We start from the raw sequence: 19,711 nt of genomic DNA, 5'->3' as shown, positions 1-19,711 counted from the left end.
GCTGGGCATCACATTTCATTCTTTTTACATATGAATATCCTGTGATTGTAGCACCATTTGTTGAAAAAAGAATTTTTTCTTTCAGGGGGAGTGCACAGACTGGGAATTGAATCCAGGTCTCCTGCATGGCAAGCAAGAATTCTACCACTGAACTACCTTTGCTATTGCATACACTACTCAGCACTATTTTAAGATTTTTATCTATGTGCTCAGCACTATTTTAAGAATTATAGTAACTTATTTTATCCTAGTAACATTTCTATGAGATAGACACTATATAAATATATAATATAGTGTCTTTACAAATGAAAAACCTGAGGCCAAATAGTAAGAGATAGGAGCCTGGATTTGAGACCTGTGTGCCTGACACTAGATCCTGTTTTCTTCACCAATACATTATACCATCTCTGGTGCCAGTCACTGAAACTAGAAACAGAGGAAAATGAGCTAGTTTTAGTAGGAAGCTGATGAGTGGAATCTTGGGCATATAGAATTAGAAATACTCATTTGAAATATAAGAGAAGCTGGTTGTGTGAATCTGTTCCTCAGAAGAGACACTGGAGTGGGGACATTAATTTGGGATTCATCAGCTCATGGATAGAAATTGGAACCGTGAGACTTGATGAGGCAGACTGGGAAGAATATATTAGTAAAGAGCAAGCGGCTGAGAATAAAATAAGCTCCTGGGGACACCAACATTTAAAAATGGACAGGCGTAGACAAGCAGGAAGACGGCAGCTAGGGAGTTCAAGAATTCAATATGTCCTTCAGGGCAGCTAATAAATACCCAGGAACTGTCTGAAACAACTGTTTGGAGAACTTTGGAGACCAGTTGCACATGGTACATAAGCCAGGAACAAGTGGAAGAGTGAAAGTAAAAAGGCAGCCTCCTCAATAGGAGAAAATATTCAGAAACCACATACCTGATAAAGGTTTAATATCAAGAATATATACAGAGGGCGGGCCGCGGTGGCTCAGCGGGCAAAGTGCTTGCCTGCTATGCCGGAGGACCTCGGTTCGATTCCCGGCCCCAGCCCATGTAACAAAAACGGAGAAACAGAATACAATAAAACAAGAAAATGTTTAAAAATGTTTCCCTTTCTTCCTTCCTTCCTTCCTTCTCTCTGTCTTTCCTTTAAAAAAAAAAAAAAAAAAAAAAAAAAAGAATATATACAGAGATTCTACAACTCAACAACATAAGGCAAATAACCCAATTTAAAAATGGCCGAAAGACATATTTGGACAGTTTTCCAAAGAGAAAATATAAATGGATAAAAAGCATATAGGGATTGTGGAAAAAGCTTCAGAGCTGACATATACAAGAGATATTTGGACATGCAGAAAGGAAACATCAGCAGGGAAGACATTTGAAACAAGAAACCAGGAGAGAAAGCTAGCAAGCATCACCATGTCCCTTCCCAGCGGACAGAGAAATCCCAAACATCATCATCCCTTTCTTAAATCAGGGTATCTTTCTCTGGATGCCTTAGTTTGGACATTCTCACTGCCTTAGAACTGTAAACTTGTGACTTAGTAAATTCCCTTTATAAAAGCCAACAAACAGAAAGTACATGGAAAGAATGCTCAACTTCACTATCTAATAGGAAAATGCAAATCAAAACCACAATGAGATGTCATTTCAAACTACTAGAATGACCATTATCACAAAACAGAACACAACTACAAGTACTGGAGAGGATGTGGAGAAATAGGTACACTTATTCACTGTTGGTGGGAATGTAGAATGACACAGCTGCTCTGGAAGACAGTTTGACAATTCCTCGGGAAGCTAAGTATAAAAGTGCCATATGACCCAGCAATCCTGTTATTCGGTATATACTTGGAAAAACTGAAAGCAGGGGCACGAAGAGACATTTGCCCACTTATGTTTATGGTGGCATTATTCATGATTGCCAACTGATGGAGGCAGCCCAAGTGTCTATCAACTGATGAGTAGAAGGGCAAACTGCAGTGCAATACATAAAACAGAATATCGTGCAGCTGCAGGAAATAATAAAATTGTGATGCATACAATAATATGAATGAAACTTGAGGACATTATGCTGAGTGAAATCAGCCAAAAACAAAAGGACAAATATTGTATGGTCTCACTAATATGAAGTAGCTATAATTTAACTCTGAGAGTTAAATTTGAGAGCATAGGTAATCAGGAGATAGAAAGAGAGTAAAGATTGGGCAACTGATTCTTAAGGAGTACAGAATGTTTAATAAGGTTGATTACAAAAATGTATCCAGAAATGGATAGCATAATATTTCAAGTGTAATTAACAGAGCTGAGTGTGAATGTGGCTGAAAAAGGCAAATTAGAGTTGACTATGTCATCAAAAAGGAAAACTAGAGAATGAAAACTGGGACTGTATTACTTAGTGAAACCTAGAGTGGATGATGATGGTGTTTAATTGTAAAAATATAAGAAAGTTTTTACATGAACTAGAACAAATGTATACCACTATTACAAGGTGTTAATAATGGTGTGGTATATGGGAAGAATACAATTAATGCAAACTAAGGTTTATAGTTAACAGTAACAATGTAATATTTCTGCATTAATCGTAACCAAAGGCACCATACCAAAGTTAAATGTCAATAATAGGTGGATACAAGGGCCAGGTATGGGATTTTATTTTCTTTCTTTTGAGGAGAAATAGAAATGTTCTCATATAGATTGTGGTGGTGAATGCATAACTATGTGATTATACCAGGAGCCATTGTTTGTATACTTAGGATGGATTATATGGTGTGTGAATAAAATTGTTTTTTTTTAATGGGCAAGGAAGAGAAGCTAACAAAAAGACTGAGCATGGATGAATGGAGATGAATACCAAAAGGGTATAATGTCACAGATGCCAAGGAAAGAAAGTTTTCAAGAGAAAATGTCTTAGCTCTCCTGAGTTGGTATGGCAAATACCACACAAAGGGTTGGTTTAAACAACGGAAATTTATTGGCTCCTGGCTTTGAGCTTTGGAGAAGTTCAAAATCAAGGTAATGAAAAGCACTACTTTCTCCTTAATGTCTGTAACCTCATGGTGCTGGCTGTCAGAGACCCTTGGGCTCCCTGCCACACATCACATAGTGATGACCTCCCTTTCTCTTCCAAGTTCCATTGACTTCTGGCTCTTCCCCATGGTTTTCTCTTCATAAAGCCTTCAGTAATCCAGAGTAGGGCTAACCTTGGTCATTCTGCCATACTTCAACTGAAAAACAAAAGCATCTTCCAATGGTCCTATTATAATAGGTTCACACCCACAGGAACGTGAATTAAGGTAAGAACACATTTAAATTAGGGTCCATAATTCAACCCACACAGAAAGGAAATCAGGAACAATGTTAGATGCTACAGAGATTTAAAAGGAATGAAAATTATCCATTGAATTTAACTACAAGAGGCCATTGTACTTCTTAGTAAGATCAGTTTCAGTAGAGTTATAAAAGCAAAAATCAGATAGAGAAAATAGAGTCAGGGATGTTGGGAATAAGGGCAGTGAGAGGAGATAACTCATTGAAAGGGCTGGCCTGAAAAGGAAAAAAAAAAAAAAAAAAGAGAGGTAATGTAGAGAAATATGGGGTAGAAGGAAGTTTTTCTTGTTTTTAAGACAGGGGAGATTTGAGAAAGCTTAATGCTGATGGGAAGTAGGACTTGAGAAGGCAGATGGAGTAGGAATGCAGAGCTCAAGGAGAGAGATTAGCTTTCAGAGATGGAACACCTATTCTTTAAAAGAGAAGAAAGGAAAAGTGAGCATGGATGCAGCAAGTAATTAGATTTGGAGGTGGATGCAGGGAGGAATTTTATTTGATGGCTAACATTTTCCCAAAGAGTTAAGTATGAAGGTGATCTAAGAAATGAGGAAGAGGTTGGAAGGTATTGGGCAAAGCTTTACTTCATTTGTAAAAAAGTCCAAGATAGCAGTTTTGTGGAAGGAAAGAGTAAGCTGCTCAGTGTACATGAAGCAATGTCGGGCAGAATTGTAGGTCCCTTTTGAAGTCAGACATAATTATGTTAGCAACAATTAGGAAGGTCATGGCATTTTCTCTCAAGGCACTTTTCAACATAAGCATAGTGCTAGCAAAAAGCAGTCATCCAAGTTTGGTATTTTTTACAAGGCAGTTGTAGATTGAAATCTAGATTATTGGTGAAAGGGGTGATTAGAGTGGGGAGCCATGGAAACATAGCCAAAGGGGAAGTTTGTGAATTATTGAAAAACTGATAGGTAAAGATAAAGTACAATGGTTCTGGAATTACAGGTTCTCATGAAGTCATAGAGCAGGTGGTGAGAGTGTTACTAAGATATAGGGGGCAGAGTGTGGAATGCTGAGTTTAGGAGTTCAAGTATAGAATTTCTGAATGGTGACAAGCTCCAGAATTTGGTCATTGGAGATGGAAACAAGAAGTTTCACAAAAGAAATAAGGAAATGAAATAATTTATGAGTAGGTAAAGTCCTGTTAAGCAAATAGTTCAAATGTAATCTGAAGTTCTCACATCAATCTCATACTGCCCCAGCTCAAGCATGCATAATACAGAGAGAAATAAATCATTGTCTTCTAACACAATAGCAGGCAACCCCAAAGGAAATTTCAAAAATCACTGTACCTGGACCCACGCCCTTGGAAAACCTCTAGTGATATAGTTTCCAGGTCCCTAGTGCTTGGAACTCCTGCCAACCATAGCATTCCCTTAGCATTGAGATGACTGCACCAGTAGTCAAGGAATCCTGTGAAGGAGAGGAAAACCCAATGAAATTTCTTCAGTCATTTCCCCCCACATCAGCTAAGAGCCCAAGCACTTTGCATGAAAACATACCAATCTATGAGCACAACAAGGTTCCTTGGACTTTTTCCTATTATTGAAGTCACTTTATCTCCTGACAACGTAGTAATCTGTAGTTGCAAGATATCATTAAAACTAAGGGAATGGAACACGGAACACCGGTCCAAGGACAAGGGAGCTCATTCTCACGCAGTCTGTGGATGGTAAGCCCCCGACCCAGAACTTAGAGTCCAGGGTAACTTGGTCTCAGTGAAGAAATCTGTGGACCGTAATCAACTCCTGTCTCGAGGACTGGCTGTATAGGCATCCCCAGAAAACAAGCAGCTATTCAAAGAGGAGAAATTGCTGAGACAAGAAGGAAAATTAGAGAAGCTCCAGACCAAGGCAGGTGAGGCGACAGTGAAATTTTTGAGAACCTGTCACCTGGAGGTGGGAATGAAGAACAACATCACATGGGGGCTAAATCCTGAAATAGTTGCCTGCCACCTTCCCAAGAATCTTGGTGTTATGGTAGTCCCACATGCATTAAAGTTACCAGAAGAGTTCATCACACGGTGGGGCGAGTACTTGTGTGAGGTGATGGTAAATGGACTTGACACTGTGAGGGTGCCTATGTCTGTGGTGAACTTTGAGAGGCCCAAGACCAAAAGATATAAGTATTGTATTAGCTCAGCAAGCTGCCAAGAGAATTCCCCCACCAGCTCTTAGCTTTGAGCCTTCCCTCCCTCCAAGGCAACCAGATGCCTTTGAGACCTCAGTGTTCTGCAAAGCCAGAATCAGAGAAGCAGCGGAGCAGAGATGGGCCAGTGCCTTGATCTTACTCTCAGCTCTGACTGGACGTTCCATACATGGAATTTCAGAGAACATACAGGGATAGCAGACTGAACTGCAGGTACATGTTGAGCTCTCCATGTTGCCAACTCATTCTTGAACTGTCATCACATCCCTCCTTTGGGGGCAGTCCTGCTGAAGAAGTGTCAGGCTGTACATTTGAAAAGCTGGAAGTTAATGGGCTGAGGCGGTCCAGACCCCATCTAGCCTCATCCTCCTCCCTCAGAGAAGGAAACAGTAAGAAAGAGCTAGCTGTTGTTTTTACTACTTAGTACCTCACTCATTCTCATCACCCAAAAGAGCATTTGTATCACAAAACAAATAAAAAGATGTGTCCTTTGAGTAAAAAAAAAAAAAAAAAAGAAACTAATGAAATGATGCCAAACCAAAGAGAAACATTAGCATCAAGTTTAGGAAAATATATAAGGGGCGGGGGGAACTGACATTATTAAATCAGAATTGTGAACACAGCCTGATGAATGTTTCTGCTTCTGGTTTGCAGAGATGGAAAAGATAATCTCACTGATCTTCTCCATTTCTAAAATCTCAACACTACTCTCACTTTTCCCTAGGCTCCTTCCAGTAAAATGTATCCTTCCCGCCCTGGGAGTGTAACTATCTTCTGTGTCAGATTTGAAGGATTTCATCTTTAGGGCTTCTACAAGAATCATCGCTCTTAACCATACTTGAGGATTAGGTGTTGTAGACTGCTCACCATCAACAAGCCTGCTAACTATCATTCTATTTTCTATCCTTATGTGACCACCTTTTCTAAATGTTATTCAAGCCCCAACTTAAATGTTACCTTCTTCATAGTATTCTATGGGCATCCCAAACCACAGAATTTTACTCACATTACATGAAACATCTTAAGTTAAGCAAATATTTATTGAGTACCTAATAAGATGCCGGCATTATGCTAAGTGCTGGTATTACATTGTTGAATAAGATGGATAATATAAATAAATGACAAAGGTCATAGTATAAAAATAAGCACTTAATAAACTAATTTTTTTAAAAAGGTTAATGGTGGAAAAAACAAAATTTCACATTTTTTGACCGCCTTGCCTTCTATATATCAGGGTATTAATCTCTGTACCATCCCTAAATGTTTTACAGATGATGAAACTGTGTCCCAAAGACGTTTTGGTTAAATAACTCATTATATCTCATGTGAAAAAGCAGAAACCAGAACCAATCTGCCTGAATTGAAAGTCAAGCTTTTTGCCACTTTACTGAGGTTACCTCTATAGGGTAAAAAGGACGAGGCTGATTGCAATAACAAATATTCACTGAGTGCTTATTGTAAGTCAGAAATTACATTAAGCACTTATTTTAATTCTTGTGATCATACTATGAAGTATGTGCTATCATTATCTCTACTTCAAAATATAAGAAACTGTGTGACCAGAAGATTAAATAGTTTACCCTATGCCCTCCAGCAACCAAATGGCAGAACCAGGATATGAACGCATGATCTTATCTGACTTCAGAACTCAATATCTTAGCCGTTTTACTCTATTGGCACCTAGATGGTTAGATGGCTAGAGTATAGCCATGGCTCCATCGTTATTTATGAGTTGTTTTATCCTGAAAAACTTCATGAGCGTCAATTTAACGTTTTGTTTTTTTTTTTTTTGCAAATGAGAAAATTGATGTCCATCCTGCCTTGTTAACAGGCTAAAATGAGATTTATTTATATGGTGCTTTATTAATGGTACATAACAAACAGAATGTTAAGCTTTAGGACCTGGCTAGAACCTCCTGAAATGTGGTTTATTACCAAATCTGTTCATTAAGGAGTCATGTTACCTATAAGTTTAGAAGATGTGATTTATTTGTGATGAGTGGCATCAGACAAATTGAATAAAAGATCAAGAAAAACAACTTTATTTTTAATGAGAAGTGTTTGGGAAATTCAGTAGTAGTTGATATGGAAAAGAGTCTAATGGGAGATGTCAATTTCTAATGCCATGATCCTGAGAATTATCCGTATATATGGTTTCTACTGATCTTAAGAGAGATTTAGAAAATTTAGAACAGCAATGCATGCACTCAGCGCTCTGTTGTTTCGAAAAATATCAAGGATCTCAGATTAATTAAAAGTAACATTTGGAAATCCCATGTCTTGCTTAGTATGGTTTTTTAGAATCTCAAAAAATAAAGATTTAATTCAAAATCACAGCGGTGTTGTCTTATAAATTTAGTTTGTAAACTGAGGCATGAAAAAGCCAAGTGAGTCACTGCAGTCATAAAATGAGTCAACCACAGTAAGGAAGAAAAAAGAGAGAACATGACATTGAGACGTCTAACTCCCATTTGACATTACTTCTTACTGTATAAACGTTTCCATTTAAAGCTCTCTCTAGTGAAAACAGCTTTAGGTAGGAAACCCCACGATGTTTGTAGACTCACTTTGGAAAAGAACACTTTGTGTGTTTGTATTTGATAACACTGTTATAGTTACCAACCAAAATAGCAGCTCATGTTTCTGGAACTTCGTAAGTTTCCCCAATGCAAAGTCCAGATTACTTGTACACTTAAGCTTCTGAGTTCAATATTTTCTTTAATGTCGGGTTGCTATGGAATAATATAAATCACAGAATTCCCTTAATATACCAACTAGTCGAAGTTGGTTTTAAATATGATTAAATGTGAAGAATAATATTGCCTAGCAATTTTTCTACCTGTAAACTGTTTTACAAAAACAGAATATGCAGATGTCACTATTGAAGCACCCATCAGACAAATAGAATAGAAGATAGAGGGTTAAAAGGAGTCTCTTTAGCAAAACTGCCTGATTCAAGGTTATCGGTTTGTACTCTATTTTCTTTACAAACATTTCTGCTTTCTCTGCTAATCTGTGAATTTCCTACTATAGATTTTCTGTGAGCAGGGTAGTAGGAAATTCAGTGATTACTGATAGGTGACTGGCTGGATGAATGGGTCTTGTTTCTAGATATAACTATAGATATTCAAAATTTGAATCAATAACAGGAAAGAAAGAAAGAATGCAGGTCTTAGTCATTTAATTAGCTAACTGCTTTCTCAGCCTTTATCCTTCCAATTATATATTTTTTGTATATCATGCAATTTTACGAGGCAGTACAAGGCTAGCTTTCAAACCCTAGTGTATGCAGTCTATTTTCAAGTAATTCATAGTTAGGTCAAATATTTTAATCTCACAGCCAGGGAGAGATAACATACAAATTAAATTGTCAGGTCAAAATAGAATAGGGTCCCATAGGAATTAATAGGTGTTATGAAAATATTAATGGTTTATATTAACCATTAAATCTCAGTATGTTGGAGTTATGAAATTTGTTTATGCAGAACTCTCTGCTCCCAGTTTTGGTAAACCAAAGTTAACGTGGTCCAGCAAGAACAGCCCCGAGAGAGCATCTATACAGAAGCAGAGTTTGTTATTAGGTTATGAGAATTTTATTTTTGAGTAAAATAAGATGATCTAGACCAAAACAAGAAGAGATTCACACAAATGTTGCATGCTTCATTCAAATTGGTCCCAGTGTTTTGTGGTTCTGAACAAATTAATCATTTTACCTTAAGACACTAAGAAAAGATCAGTGATCTTTGAGAAAGGTCATGTAGTGTATTTGAAACAGAAATTAGGACATAATGTCAGATCTTGGAAGCACAAAAAGTAACATCAAGACCTACTGTGGGATGTTTGTTAAGCAAAAATGAATAATGTTTAGAATTTAATAGGCAGAAGTTCAAGGATCTTATTAATAACAATATAAATCATACTAATAATGGATGCATTAATGCTGAAATTTTAATTTTTCTTTTTCCACTCGAAAAAAGTTTTTTAGAGTCCATTAAGACCCCACAGACCCCACTAAAACTCACAGAAGATATATAAAACAGAGGTAATATATATCACAGTGAAGATGTAACTTTCCACCATCCCAGAGCTCCCCTTTTCCAATATCAGTATATCTCTTTCTCACAAGAGACTCCATAGTTTATCAGCTGAGGTCATTATATCACATTTTGCTTATCTATTCACCTATTGATGGATATCTGAGTCATTTCAAATTTTGGATATTATGAGTAATGCTGCTATGACCATACTTGTACAAGTCATTGTGTGGACGTTATTTGCCTTTCTCTTGAGTAAATATCTAGGAATGGAATGGCTGGGTCATGCAGTGGGTGGTTAAAATTCGTAAGAAACTGTAAAATAGTTTTCCAAAGTGGCTGTACCATTTTGCATTCCTTTTAAGTAGAGTATAAGACACTTCCAATTGATTTGCATTCTTGTCAACATTTGTTTTTGCTAGTCTTTTTAATTTTAACTCTTCTAATGTCTGCATGATAGGATCTTATTGTGCTTTTCATGGGGATGTCTGCTGTTCTTCTCTCCAGGCTGCTGGTTTCTAAACCACTCTCAACTCCAGTGGGTCTTTCTTGCTTCTCCCCCAGGTCATTTTCTTTCTTAGCTTCTCTACCATAAAAGGCTCCAGGAAAGGATTAAGACCCATCTTTAGTTGGCTAGGTCACATCTCCATGAAAACAACCTAATCAAAAGATCCCACTCACAATAGGTCTGCCCCCACAAGAATGGATTAGAAGAACATGGCCTTTCTGAGGTACATAAGAGATTCAAATGAACACGTCAGATATCCTTTAATTTCATTCTTCAAGGATTTGCAGCTTTCAGTTAAGAAGTCTAGCACATAATTTTGTTAAATTTATACCTGTCATGTCTTCTCATGCTATTGTAAACAAAAATTTTGTTACTAGTCAGTAGAAATATTATTGATTTTATATATTATGTATTCTTGAATCTCGTGTCCATGTTAAATTCACTTGATTTGTTTTAATCAGTTTTTTCTATGACAGTGTTTTTATTTCTATTGTTTCTTTTTAATTTTAGTATGCTTATTCCTAAATACTTTAGCATGCATATTAATAATCATGGAGTTCAATGTTTAGGTTTTTTTTCCTTTGTTTTTTTTTTTACAATTTTTTAGATTGGAAAGTTTTAGGATTTATAGAAAAATCAGTTAGAAAATCCAGTGTCTCCATATACCACCCCCACTATTACCTCTGTATTAGTATGGTACCTTTGTAACAATTGATGGAAGATGATTATAATTGTACAATTAACAGTAGCCCATAGTTTACATTAGGGTATATATATTTCCTTATAGCACCCTATTAGTATCACCTTGAATTGTTGTAGTATATTTGCTATAATTCATGAAATAGCATTTTTATAATTGTGCTATTAACTATAGCCCTTTGATTATAATAGGGTTGATTGTGCTATACAGTCTTATGTTTTTAATTTTTATTCTAGTAACATGTATACAACCTTAAATTCTCCCTTTAGCCAGATTCACATATATATAATTCAGTGCCGTTAATTAAACTCACAATGTTGTGCCACCATCACCACCATCATTTCTAAAACTTTACAGTCAAGCCAAACAGAAATTTTGTACAGCATAAGCATTACTTCCCTATTCCCTACCCCCAAACCAGCCCCTGCTAACCTATATTCTAAATTCTAACTCTATGGGTTTGCTCATTCTAATGATTTCATATCAGTGACATCATACAATAGTTATCCTTTTGTGCTTGGCTTAATTCACTCAAAATGTCTTCAAGGTTCATCCATTTTGTTGCATGAACCACAGCTCAATAACCTTTTAATGCTGAATAATATCTGATTGCATATATATATATATACAACATTTGTTCATCCATTTATTGGTTGATGGATATTTGGGTTAATTCCATCTTTTGGCAATGGTAAATAATACCATTATTTGTACATATTGGTATACAAACATGTTTGAGTCCCTGCTTTCAATTCTTTCAGGTATGTAGCTTGTAAAGGGATTGTCATGTCATAAGATAATTGTATACTTAGCTTTCTGAGCAACTGCTAAACTGTTTTCCACAGTGGCTGCGCTATATTACATTCTCACCAGCAATGAAGGAGTGTTTCTATTTCTTCATATCCTCTCCAACACTTGCAATTTTTTTTTTAAATAGTAGCCATTCTAGTTGATGTTAAATGGCATCTCATTGTGAGTTTGATTTGCACTTTCCTAATAGCTAATGATGTTAAGCATTTTTTCATGTGGGTTTTAGCCATTCGTGTATCTTCTTTAGAGGAATATCTATTCAGGTCTTCTGCCCATTTTTTTAATGAAGTTTTTGTCTTTTTATTGTTGAATTGTAGGGTTTCCTTATATATTCTGGATATTAAATCTTTATCAGTTATGTGATTTCCCAATATTGTCTCCCATTGAGTAGGTTGTCTTTTCACTTTCATGATAAAATCCTTTGATATGCAAAAGTTTTCAGTTTTGATGAGACCCCATTTATCAATTTTTTTCTTTTATTGCTTTGGTTTCCAGTGTAAAGTCTAAGAAATCGTGGCCTAATACAAGATACTGAAGGTACTTTCCTACATTTCCTTCTAGGAGTTTCATAGGCCTGGTTCTTTTTTTGGTATGAGGTGTGATATAGGTGTCCTCCTTCATTCTTTTGTGTCTGAATATCCAGGTCTCCCAGCATCATTTGTTGAAGAGACTTTTTTTTTTTCTCAGTTGAGTGAAGTGGTAGCCTTGTCAGAAATCAACTGGCCATAGATGTGAGGGTTTATTTCTGAACTCTTGATTCAAATCCATTGATCTATATATCTATTCTTGTACCAGTACCATGCTGTTGTAACAGCTGTAGTTTTGTAATAAACTTTAAAGTAAGGAAATGTGAGCCCTTCATATTTGATCCTGTTTTTCCAAGATGGCCATGGCTGTTTGGCGTTCCTTACCCTTCCAAATACATTTGATAATTGGCCTTTCCATTTCTGCAAAGTAGGCTGTTAGAATTTTGACTGGGATAGGATTGACTCTGTAAATCATTTTGTGTAGAATTTGTAGACAGACACCTTAACAATATTTTGTCTTCCAATCAGTATAGGCTTCCATTTATTTAGGTCTTCTTTGCTTTCTTTGAGGAATGCTTTGAGGTATTCTGTATATAAGTCCTTAACATCCTTGGTTAAATTTATTCTAAGATATTTGATTTTTTTAGTTGTTATTGTAAATATAATTTTTCCCTTGATTTCCTTCTCAGATTGTTCATTACTAGTGTATAGATACACTAATTTGGGGGACTTTCTATATATAGGGCTATATCATCTGCAAGTGGTGAGAGTTTTACTTCTTCCTCTTCAATTTGAACACTTTTCATTTCTTTTTCTTGCCCAACTGTTTGTACCAGTTTGAAAGTATTATAATGTACCCTAGGAAAGCCATGCTTTAATCCTGATCTAATCTTGTGGAAGCAGCTGTTTCATTTAATCCTGATTCTGTATTGCAGGTTTGAATCTTTTGATTTGATTTTCTCCAGGGATATGTGACACACCCAATTGTGAGTATTAACTTTAATTAGATGGAGATGTGACTCCATCCATTCCAGGTAAGTCTTGATTAGTTTACCGGTGTCCTTTAAAAGGAAACATTTGGGAGAGAAACTTCAGAGCCTACAGAAGTGACAGAAATGAGAGAAATGGCAGAAGCCTCCAAGCCAACAGAAATTTCACAGCAGAGCTGACACAGATGCAGACATGTGGAGAATCGAGACATGGGTATCTAGAGATGCTTGGAGCCCAGGAGACGTTTCCATGAAATGTTAAGCAAACCAGAACCTGAAGAGGCAGATGCCAACCACATGACTACCCAGCTGACAAAGGAGTTCCTAACCCATGGACCTTCTTTGAATTAAGGTAACCTCTTGTTGGTGCCTTAACTTGGACATTTTCATTGCTTTAGAAGTGTAAACTTGTAACTTATTAAATTCCCCTTTTGTAAAACCTTTCCAGTTCTGGTATATCACATTACAACAGCTAGCAAACTAGAACACTACTCTAGCTAGAACTCCCAGTACAGTAAAGTATAACTTGGTGAAATTTGTGCATCCTTGTCTTGTTCCTAATCTTGGAGAGAGCACTTTTATCTTGGAGAGAGCACTTTTATCATAGAGTAACAGTTCTGCCACGGTCTTTATTTTTGCCCCCAGGGCATTTTTGCATGTGATACTCCTCTACTGCTTCTGTTCTGCCTTGGGTCTCTGTGGACTTAGATCTTTGTGCTGATATGAGTGGAGCTCTAATTTGCTGCTGTGATTGGCTCTATGGTTTGCAACTGTGGCAGGAGGGAATTGGGCTTTGTTCCTTTTTTGCAATTCCTCATTGCATGGGATGGAGTGAGGGGAGATGTCCAGAATAGCAGATTCAGGGTAAAAATTTCCTCCCTGATTTCGGAGACTTTTTTCTTTGATTCAGCATTTGTAGGGTCCTTTTCCAATTTCTTTTGTCCTCTAGAAGTCCAAGCAAGTGGGATTTATCCTTTTGATGATTCTGTGGGGATACTTTTCCAGGGGATGTCTTATGTTGCCATGTTGATGACATCACTCTCCAATAAGTTTCTTTTATTCCTTAATAAAAGAAATAAGTTTCTTTTATTACTTAATATTTTCTATATATACCATAGTGTCATCTGCAAATAAAGGCAATTTTACTTCTTCATTTACAACCTGATTGTCTTTTATCTTTCTCATCTTTATGCAATAGTTGGGATCCTCAATATAATGAGAATAGAAATGCTAACAATGGACATCCTTGGGTTGTTACTGATCTTACAGAAACAACACGCAGTCTTTCATCAAGGAGTTGTTAGCTGTAGGTTTTTTGCTAAGTTCCATTTATCAAGTTTAGAATCTTCCTTTCTAGTTTGCTGAAAGTTTGTCATGATTAATGAATATTGAATTTTTTTTTTCTTTTGCATAGGCAGGCTCCAGGAATCAAACCCGGGTCTCCAGCATGGCAGGTGAGAATTCTGTCACTGAGCCACTGTTGCACTGCCCGAGTATTGAATTGTAACTGATGTTTTTTCTGCATTTATTGAGATGACCATATACATTAAAAAATGGTTAATCTAAGAAATAATAGTGGTTTTCAAATGTTTAATTCATCATGAGTCCACTTGATCATGATAAATATTAATTCCATACATTGTTAGATTTGACTTGCTTATATATGGTTAAGGCTATTTACAAATCAGATTATGAGATTTATTGGTCTGTAATTTTCTTGCTTCACAATAACTTTATCTGGTTTTGGCATCAGAGTCATACTACCCTCATTAAATTATTTGGGAAATATTCCCTTTTTTTCTAATTTCTGAAAAAAAATGCCTAGGGTTGGTATTATTTCTTCCAAAAATGTTTGGTAACATTAACCAGCAAAGTGATTTGGGCCTGGAATTTCCTTTGTGGGAGAGTTTTTGATAAGAAATTCAATTTATTTAAATAGATATAGAGTTGTACATAAATTCTATCTCATTTTAGTTCTGGGGGTCTGTGTCTTTCAAAGAATTTGTCCATTTCATCTACATTGTCAAATATACTGGAATAAAGTTGTCCATAATATTCCATTATTGTCTTTTAAAGTTTGTAGCTCTATAGTAATATTCTTTCTTTCATTACTGATGTTGTTATTTTGCATCCTTTTCCTTTTGTTCTTCATAAGACTAGCTAAAGTTTTGTCAATTTTATTGATTTGTTCAAAGAAATAGCTTTCAGTTTTACCGATTATTGTCTATAGTTCATCTATTTTCTATGTTATTTATTTTACTTTTTAACTTTGTTATTTCTTTTTTCTGCTTACTTTGGGTTTAATTTCCACTTCCTTTTTCTGGTTTTCTAAAATGAGAGTTTAGGTAATTTATTTTATACTTCTCTTTTTACAAATATAAAAGTCCAAAGACATAAATTTCCTCCCGCGCATTTCTTCAGCTACATACCACAAATGTCATGTTGTGTTTTTAGCACTCAGTTTAAAATATTTTCTAATTGTCTTTGTGATGTCTTCTTTAATCCACATAAGAGTTTGGGAGTAAGATGGCTTATTTCCAAATATTTGGCAATTTTCTATATGATTTATTATTTTGATCATTAATATAACTCCATTGTGGTAGAGAACATACTCTGTGAGATTTTAGTCTCTTGAAATCTATTGAGATTAGTCTTATGGCCCCTAATATACTCTATCTTGATGAACATTTCATACGCACTTGAATGTTCATTCTGGAGTTATTGGTTGAAATGTTTCTATTCCTCCTCCTGCATCTTCTTTTTGGTTAATCAAGTCATTTTTGTTTTCCCTTTTAATTCCCAAATTCACTTTGTAGCCATAGCTTTTTGCATTGTTTGTTAGAAGCTACTCTATTAAGGTGCTTATCTTTACATTATTCCAATATATTTAATCCTGAATGACTTCCATTAAAATACAGGAAACTTGCAAAAGTTTATTTTCATTACCATCTTCCATACTTGGTTATATTGTGCCATACATAATGCTTAAATTGGGATAGACACATATTCCTTGTATGGATTGCTTTCCCTTCCTGCACCATTGCTGCTATTATCGCCATTTGTGGAATTATAGAATGGCTTGTCAATAACCTTATCCATTGTCATGAGGAGACATTGCCTCCAATGAAGAAACACATTTAATGTCAAAGAAAGTGCACACTCAGCTTATGCTGCAATATACTAGCACTTGCTACCTAATGTGTCATTACTCAGAAAACAACTCAGTGGGTTTGGAGGTCCTAATACATAAGGAAGGAAAGCTTTTGCCAGAAATACAGTGGAAAACTTTGGGACCCCAGTAAAGACATGATCACCAGGAACTCAGATTCTACTGGAATGAAGGCTTGAATACTTACAAAGTTAAATACCCTGACCAATTGAGATATCGGCAGCAAGAATAATTGGTGAAAAATAAAAGAAGCAACATGTAATCAATTTAGGACTTGTGGCCATCTACAGAAGGAGGGATAGCAGCTATGTTATCTGAGTAGTATAAATTGTAGCTAACATTTAAGTTTTAGGTAAGAATATTACAAAATTGACACCATTTCCTAGCGATAAAGTAGTAAATAGGATTTTTTTATATCCTATGTGTTGAGGCTGCTTTTTTTTTTTTAAACCCAGACAAGAACAAGAATTGATGATGAAGGGCAAAAGGGATTGGAATATGCCCTCTAGGCACAATCTCTACATAAATTCTCCAACCTGTTCTTTGCACAGGGAAGCTGGCCAGTTGAGTTCAGTCCATGGGAGGCACTAGAAGACATATGAAGGGCAGAAGAAAAGTAGGCTTAGAGTAAAAGTAAACGCTTTCTGGTATCATCCTTGCCAAGGTGTCCCAAAGTGCCAAAATGACTACTTTCCTTTAATAAAGGCCACTGCTCCTCTTGAGTGGCCCACTTTACTTCTCTCTCTCTCTTTCTCTTTCTTTCTCTCTCTATATCCTGATAATTTCTCCCAACCGTCACCTGTCCCTTCAGGCCTAAAGATAGCAGGTTTCCCAATTTATTGCACCAATCTTTGTTGCTTTCCTGAGACATTGCCCAGATGCCTGTAAATGATCTTTCTCTCTTTTAAAATCTTCTTCAAATACTCAATTTAATTGTGAAATCTGCCTTCTGTTAGGATCCCTACTGATATGCAAATTATACATTATGCACCCTTAAAGACAACTGCTACATACAATTCAGCTCAGAAGTGTCAGTGTGTGCAAGTGTGTCTGCTAGTGAGTGTGTGTTATGTGTGTGTACATGCACACTTGCATGAAAGGAGTGGGTGGGAAAGCCCTTCTCTCTCCTCCCATATGGCTCTGGATATGGAGCCAGTATTCAGTTGCTTGAGTTCCTAAAAGGGGAGGAAATTCTGAGCCCAAGAAGTAGGAACCTAGGTGGCCTTCTCAGGAAGGCCTATTGCTGCTAGCTGCCAGGAGCTTCCAAAGGAATAATGCTTAGTTGTTAAGGCCTTCTGAACAATCCTTAGATTTTAGTACATTGGCTCCTTCAGTTGGTTTTGCCACTGATAAAAATGTAATAGGTTCGGTAATCTTCTTTAAGATAAAGCTAATTTCTAAGCAATAATTAGTAATGAATAAATTGTTAATAAAGTTGCAATAACCACTACCAAGAACAAAAAAACAGAAAGAAAGAAACAAACAAAAAAACAGAACGAAGACTTGAAAGTTCTAGGTCAGAGTGGGAAAGCACTGGAAATCTAGACATATTTCACTCTATGACTGTCAATTTCTATCCAAGTTTCTGCAACTGCATATAATCACAGCTCACATTTACTGAGCAGCTACTGCATTTCAGCCACTGTTGTAAGCATTTTAGTTATGTTAACCCTTAAATCTCACTAGACAGTAGGCACTATATATCATTCTTTGCTCTACTCTTGAGGAAACTGGGACACAAAAGAATTAAGTAACTTAATAAGCGGAGAAATAAAATTTGAACCCAGGTAGTCTGATACCAGAGCCTGCATTCTTATCCACTGCCCCATGCTTCCTGTTTCATGAAATGAACAATAAGAGCATTTCTGTACTGATCTCCAAGGTCCCTTTCAACTTTGAGCCTGTGCTTCTGCCCCTCTGCAGGTGTTTTATTCCTTGCACTGATGTTTAATAATTTTCCTTTAACACCAAAGCTGATCTCATTTCTCATATCTTTGATATGTAATACTCTATCAATGAGTCCATTGGGTGCCCTACTTTTCCACTGCCTCTGCTGCGCAATTAATTTCACTTACTTTTCCAACCCTACCACGAGACTGTGAAACCCTTGATGTCATGAAGTATTTTGTCACCCCTGGAACTCACTTCAGATAATGCCCTTGGGCCCTCTACTCCAACTCTGCCTATCACCTGACCATTTGGAGAGCTAGATCTGTTGCAATACTAAATTTATACCTAGAGATCAGATAATTCCATGATGGTACACGTTCTTTTCATATTTGGTCATTGTCCCAAATCTTTCTTATTGTCTCCAACTCATTTTCTTATGTTACCTTCTCACCAAAGCCATTTTCTTTTCTTTTTTTTTTTTCGTTATTCCCTCCTCCAAAACAACCCATGTAACTCTCAATCCAGTTGACAAATTCTCCTGCTTTCTTAATCGTAGCTTAGTAATTACATTTTTGAGGAGATTATCTTTGACTCAAAGCCCTAACGAAACAGTAAAGAGCAATAACATAATTTCTAGAGATGGAACTATAAAAATGGAAGTACCCAGGGCGGTATACTATTTTACAACCAATGCAATTGTTCTATACAGGTTAGATTGAAAATAACTAGCCATTAGATTAAAAATAACTCAAATACTCTTCCTTATTTAGGAGGATCAGCCTTTGCACAAGTATCCTGGCTGAAATAGCACTCTGGAACTTGTTTTTTTCTGGAAAATTAAATGAACAGCCAGATCTTCAGTCTGATCATACTTGAGATAAAGAAACATACTTTAAATGTGAACAGATGTGTTTAGTTTTAAAAAGTTTATGAACAAAGGTTATCATAGATTTTAGAATGATTAGTTTACATTCCTCAAGTTTCTTTAGATGTCTGGCCAATGCTAGTCCACACATCTTCCAGGTCGAGCAGAAAAATAAGTACAGCACACACTGCAAAGTCCAAAACCTGTTCAAAATAAAAGTTCAATAAATAATGGTTCCTTGCTGAAGCCTTTCTATCCTGGAACCATTAGTTATAAAATATTTAAGAAAAAAAATTTTTCTTGGAGGTCTGTCAAGAACTGTCAAGTTTTAATGACCATTCTTACCTAATCATGTCTTAGCTTACTCGAAATATCTATTGCTTGGAAAGTAGTTGAACTTCATTTATTTATAACAATTTTGTTATTTAGACTTTAATTCATTTACTAGACTTTTTCTCCAGAGACTAGTACAAAATGTATAAGGTACTACATTTAATAACATACTGACCCAGTACAGTAATGGGTAAATGTTTTGGGGCACCTACTTTATGTCAGGACTTACACTAAAGCCCAAGAACACAGGAGTGAATAAATCAGGGTGTTGGGGTCATGTCAGAAGAGACTGACACATCCTTGATTTGTTTCTGTGCATTGTGAGTGTGCTTTAACAATGGATGAACAAAATGCTGATTGATAGAAAGGCACAGTGATTACTTTAGCTGGGTGGTAGGGGTGGTTAGAAAAAGTTCCAC

The 19,711-nt window shown here is 36.3% G+C and overlaps 1 pseudogene; it reads left to right on the top strand.

Annotated features, from left to right (window-relative positions):
* The first annotated feature begins 4,754 nt into the window (after nucleotides 1–4,754).
* On the top strand, nucleotides 4,755–5,496 carry LOC143679079 (large ribosomal subunit protein bL9m pseudogene; annotated as a pseudogene).
* The last annotated feature ends 14,215 nt before the right edge of the window (nucleotides 5,497–19,711 follow it).

Source organism: Tamandua tetradactyla, chromosome 4 (assembly GCF_023851605.1).
Source record: "Tamandua tetradactyla isolate mTamTet1 chromosome 4, mTamTet1.pri, whole genome shotgun sequence".
Taxonomy (NCBI): domain Eukaryota; kingdom Metazoa; phylum Chordata; class Mammalia; order Pilosa; family Myrmecophagidae; genus Tamandua; species Tamandua tetradactyla.
Note: the sequence above shows the minus strand (reverse complement) of the source record. Positions and strands in the feature narration are given on the sequence as shown.